Below are 6,000 nucleotides of genomic sequence, written 5' to 3'. Positions count from 1 at the left end.
AGCCTGTTTCCCCAGCAGAGTCGCTTCCCTGGGCTGATGATTGCCCAGGAGGAGGGTTGGGGGTCCCCTGAGAGGCAGATTCCTGTGTGCCCTGTGCTGGCCCCTGAGCTCCCCCAGGCCTGGCCCTGCAGACCCGCAGCCCAGCCTTCCGGGCAGCACTGCAAGGAGAAGGTGCCCAGATGGATGGGAAAGCGAGGCTGGCAGGGAAGTCTAGACCTACATTTCAGCACTGGCCACCACAAAAAGGGGTCTGCCCCTTTAAGTAAGACTCTAATTGTAGGGCCGGAGAGATGGCACAGCGGTAGAATTTGCCTTGCCTATGGCTGACTCTGGAGGGACCTGGTTCGATTCCTGGCATCCCATATGGTCCCCCATCCTGCCAGGGGCGATTTCTGAGCACAGAGCCAGAAGTGACCCCTGAGCACCACTGGGTGTGGCCCAAAGACCAATAGATCAATCAATCTATAAAATTTAAAAATAAAAACTAATTGTGATTGGCTGGCTGAATCTCTAACCCCCTTCCCCAAGACTTGGGGTAGAGAAGTGTTGACAATTAAAAGAGACAGTTGAAGGAGCAATTGGATGGAACTATTTCTACCCCTGGCTTTGGCTTTTCTCCCTGATTTGGACGGGCCTTCAGCTACCTTCGACTGTTTTCTTTTGCTGTACATTGTATACCTGTTCCTTTTATCTGGTCCTCAATCTGACCTTACCTAATCCCAACCCAGCTCTCTCTCCATTCTCTCTCTCCTGGCCTAGGGGTTTGTCATAGGTCCCTGGGCTTCTCTAATAAAAAAAGATTGAGATATTTTGTCAGGGTTTTGCCTGCAAGGCCTCTGTGGACACCAGCAGCATGGGCCCATCTCTGGTAGCTCGTCTTGGACAGAGAAGGAGCAGGGGGGAGACCTTAGTGTCTTGGTGGGAGGTGCCGGGATTCTGGGGGTGGATGGGAGCCATATTGTACCAGAGAGAGAGGGTGTCCCCTCCTGGGCCCCAGGGAAAACAGCCGTGCCAGCCCCTGCCTCCACTCTTGCAAGCACCTCTGCTTTGTTCCCCAAAGAACAGGGCCCTTGTACACCCTGCCTCAGCCCCCCTGAATTCTCACACACACACACTTTTTTTGGGTCCAGCTGCCTGATGGGACCCACCAAGATCCCTGCAGGAGGTTGCAGAGTGGTATGGGAGGAGTCCCTGGGCTGGGCAGGGCGTGGGGGTGCCCCCCACAGTGTGCTGCTCTCCCCACACTGCCAGCCTGGGTCTCCTGAGCCTCCTCACTGCTGCATTGTGACCCACCCTGTGCTGTCTCCAGGCATTTGGGCGCCTGTATGGGCACCTGGGGTGTAGCTCCTCACCCTCTCACCAGGGAGCGGTCTCTTCCTTTCTGCCCCTCTAGCCCCTCCTCTTGGTCTATTGGCCCTGGGCCAGGCCCTCTCCTTCCCCTCCCCAACTATTTGAACTTGGCATTTAGCTCTTCTCTTCGGAATGAGATGGAACCCTTCTGCTGTGGGGCCTGTGAGTGTTTGTCTGTGTGTTTTTGTTTGTAGTGTGTGTGTGTGGAGGGGCTGCCTTTCACTCCCTTCGCTCCTCTGTGGCCGCCTTCCAACCTGGCACCAGGCAAGGACCCGAGTCAATAAATGTTGGCTGGATTTGCGTACACGGCCAGCTGGCCTGGCCTGTGTCTGTTATCCATCTGTAGGCCTGTGGGACCAAACCGTGACCAAAAATCAGAGGTGTAGGAATCTGGAGAAAGAATCGGTCTTCACGCTGAGGATCCAGCTGTGTGGGACCGGCATGGACTCACGGTCACTTGGGTGGGGTGGGGCTGCCATCCTCACTAGCTCGGTGGCTCCCTGTCCCTCCCTGCTGGCCCTCAGCCCAGAGTCAGTCTAGCCCACAAAGGCCCTGCGAGAGGCGGCTGTGGGACTCAGGCTGTGGCATCTCTTTGCTGGCTGTGGAGAAGCTGCAGGCAGGCCCGAGGCCTCTGCCCACAGCAGTGAAGATGGGCGCAGACACCCTCATTCTCTCTGGAGACCGTGGCTCGGTCACATCCTGCGCATGGAGCCAGACACCCAGAGCCCTTCCTCACAACCGATCGGAGACTTGGCTGTTTTAAGCTGTTGGGTCAGGAGCTGGAGCGATAGGCAGACAGGGCACTTAAAAAAACAAACTAGAGGGGCAGGAGAGATTGCATGGAGGAAAGGCATTTGCCTTTCATGCAGGACAGTGGTTCGAATCCCAGCATCCCATATGGTCCCCTGAGCCTGCCAAGAGCGATTTCTGAGCAGAGAGCCAGGAGTAATCCCTGAGTGCTGCCGGGTGTGACCCCAAAACCAAAAACCAAAAAATAAATAAATAAATAAATAACCTAGAAGATGGGGATGGAGAGATAGCATGGAGGTAAGGTGTTTGCCTTGAATGCAGAAGGTCAGTGGTTCGAATCCCGGTACCCCATATTGTCCCCCGAGCCTGCCAGGGGCGATTTCTGAGCATAGAGCCAGTAGTGACCCCTGAGTGCTGCCGGGTGTGACCCAAAAAACAAACAAACAAAAAAACCTAGAAAGATAAAATTGGGCCCGAGTAATAAGCACAGCGGTAGGGCTTTTGCCTTGCTTGTGGCCGACCTGGGACAGATCCAGGTTCGATCCGCAGCATCTCATATGGTCCTCAGAGCCTGCCAGGAGCAATTTCTGAGGGCAGAGCCAGGAGGAACCCCTGAGCACCTCTGGAAGTGGCCCCAAACAAAACAAACAAAAAAACCCTCAGCACCCCAGGAGTGTAATGCCTGAGTGTAGAGCCAGGAGTAAGTTCTGAGCACGGTTCAACGTGACTCCAAAACCAAAACCAAAAAGTGGAGTTCCAGCCACAGCAAGAGCCGAGAGACTAGCACATGCGAACGAACAGACGATGTAAAGCCCTTGATGTTCCCAGGGGCAGGGAGGGTCTGGGCGGCCAGGAATTGCCCGTGCTGGTAGGGATGAACACTTGGAACCACGTTGGAGACGTCCTGGCAGGTTCGGAGCTAGTTAAGCCACTTTAGCCTCTTTACTCCCTCTTGTTTCCCAGAAATAAAAGCAACGGGCATGTGAAGACTTAAGGCAAAAATTCCCATAGTGGGGACTAGAGCAATAGCACGGCGGTAGGGCGTTTGCCTTGCATGCAGCCGACCCAGGATGGACCTGGGATTGATTCCTGACATCCCAAGGGTTCCGGAGCCTGCCAGGAGTGATTTCTGAGTGCAGAGCCAGGAGGAACTCCTGAGCACCGCTGGGTGTGGCCCAAGAACCAAAAAAAAAATCACCATAGTAACGGTGCGTACAGTAACCCCAAAATTGAGGCCCAGAAGTCCCCTATCCGCTGAACAAACTGGAATAACCAGTAGTGGAATGTTCCACTTTTACATTCTCTGCTTTTCTCAGAGTGGTGATACTGCCCCCAAGGGGCCAAATTGGAGTGGCAGTTGCGGTGGACGACTGGGAGGAGGACAAGGACACTTCTTTTTGTTCACCTAAATGGATTCAGGGCCAGAGAGCACAGTGGGCAGGGTGCTTCTCTTGCACAAAGCTAGTACGGCTTCAGTCCCTGGCATCCCATTCAGTCAGTTCCCTGAGCACTGAAGAGTAATTCCTGAGTGCAGAGCTAGGAGCACTACCGGTGTGGCCCCCAAACCAAAAGTAGAAAGAAAGCAGGTGGATTGGGGAAGATGCTGAGTGGTGGTTTGTGTGCAAGTGAGGGGAGGAAAAGCGTTTGGGAACCTTGGTCTTTACACACAGCAGTTTAGATGAGTTTAAAATAATCATGCCAGGGCCGGAGAGATAGCATGGAGGTAAGGTGTTTGCCTTGCGTGCAGAAGGTTGGTGGTTCGAATCCCGGCATCCTATATGGTCCCCTGAGCCTGCCAGGAGCGATTTCTGAGCTTAGAGCCAGGAGTAACTCCTGAGCGCTGCCGGTGTGAGCCCAAAACAAAACTGGAACTCCAGTGTAATCTTACCTGCTAATAGACCTCCCATTTCTGGGAGGGGTCTTGAAAGGCTATAAAATGTTTTGCCTGAAGGGCAAAAGGGGATTTGCCTGAATGCCAGATGGAGAAGGAGGTGGCTAAGAAACAAGGTACTAGGGCCGGAGAGATAGCGCAGGAGGTCATCGGTTTGAATCCCGGTGTCCCATATGGTCCCCCGTGCCTGCCAGGAGCAATTTCTGAGCCTGGAGCCAGGAATAACCCCTGAGCACTGCGGGCTGAATAAGGATTCAGCATAAATGGTTATGATAGACCAACGTGGTGGCTAGGGCATGAAGAAAGCTGATAGTTCCTGACGCCTGCCTGTGTGTGAGTTTAATACCTGCTGCTCTCCTGAACCCATATACCCGCCACGTGGCCTGGGACTGCAGAGAAAGGTCTCCATCCAAGCTCATCCTAAAGGTTCTCATGCTACATAAAATAAAAATAAAATAATCATGCTGGGAACCGAAGTGATAGCACAGCAGTAGGGCATTTGCCTTGCATGCAGACAACGCAGGACGGATGTAGATTCGATCCCCGGCATCCCACATGGTGCCCCAACCCTGCCTTCTGCCTTCCAAGAGCAATTCTTTTTTTGTTTGTTTGTTTTTGGGCCACACCCTGTGACACTCAGGGGTTACTCTTGGTTCAGCCCTCAGAAATTGCTCCTGGCTTGGGGGACCATATGGGACGCCAGGGGATCGAACCCAAGTTTGTCCTAGGTTAGCGTGAGTAAGGCAAACGCTCTACCACTGTGCCACTGCTCTGGTCCCCTAAGAGCGATTTCTGAGCACAGAGCCAGGAGTAATCCCTGAGCACAGCCCGGTGTGGCTCAAATCCCCCTACCCACAAAAAATCATGCCAAGGGACCAAGGCCAGACTTTTACTGCACAAACCAGTTCTCATGCTTGATTCCATTCATACACTTCAGACAAACTGCCCAGCTGCATGAAGAAAGCCACTTGACTGGCTTTTGCGGTGGATGTCTTGTGAGGAGAGAAGGGGAGGCCAGCCAGGATCACAGGTCAGAGTGACAGGCAGGTTCACTTTAGGGCTCGGTGACAGCTCATGCGTCTGTGTACAGAGAAAACAATTTTGGGAAGGTTGGTTACATGACATCTGGCATTTTCCCACAATTGTGAAGGGGGTGGGTGAGACAAGGCAGTCAGGAAACTCCCAGAATTGTCATGGATGCCTGTACGACCCCAGTGTTTTTGAGGGCACGTCTAGCCCACTTTCCTGTCCTTGCCTGACGGCTGTTTCAAGCTTCCTTTACAGTTTATTTATTTATTTTCTTTTTTTGGTTTTTGGGCCACACCCAGCGGTGCTCAGGGATTACTCCTGGCTATCTGCTTAGAAATCGCTCCTGGCAGGCACGGGAGACCATATGGAACGCCGGGATTCGAACCAACCACCTTAGGTGCTGGGTTGGCTGCTTGCAAGGCAAATGCTGCTGTGCTATCTCTTCTGCCCCGGGAAGGTTGGTTTTATTTTTGGGTCACACCCAGTGGCACTCAGGGGTTACTCCTGGCTCTGTGCTCAGAAATCGCCCCTGGCAGGCTTGGGGAACCTTACGGGATTCTGGGAATTTGAATCACCGTCTATCCTGGATTGGCTGAATGCAAGCAAATGCCCTACGGCTGTGCTATCTCTCTGGCCTGCAGTGGAAACTTAACAGATTTAAGAATACATACATACAGGGGTCCCGGAGTGGTGGTGCTAGCGGTAAGGCATCTGCTTTGCAAGTGTTAGCTAGCCTAGGATGGACCTCGGTTCGATCCACCGACGTCCCATATGGTTCTCCAAGCTAGGAGCGATTTTTGAGGGCATAGTCAGGAGGAACCCCTGAATGTCACCGGGTATGGCTCCCCCCCCCCCGCCCCGCAAAAATAAAAAAGAATACATATAGTATTCATTTTTCCTTTTTTTTTTTTTTTGGCTTTTGGTTTTTGGGTCACACCCGGCAGTGCCCAGGGGTTCCTCCTGGCTCTACGCTCAGAAAT

This window comes from Suncus etruscus, chromosome 6, assembly GCF_024139225.1.
Source record: "Suncus etruscus isolate mSunEtr1 chromosome 6, mSunEtr1.pri.cur, whole genome shotgun sequence".
NCBI classification, from domain to species: domain Eukaryota; kingdom Metazoa; phylum Chordata; class Mammalia; order Eulipotyphla; family Soricidae; genus Suncus; species Suncus etruscus.
The sequence above is the reverse complement of the archived record's forward strand: the minus strand, read 5'-3'. Positions refer to the sequence as shown.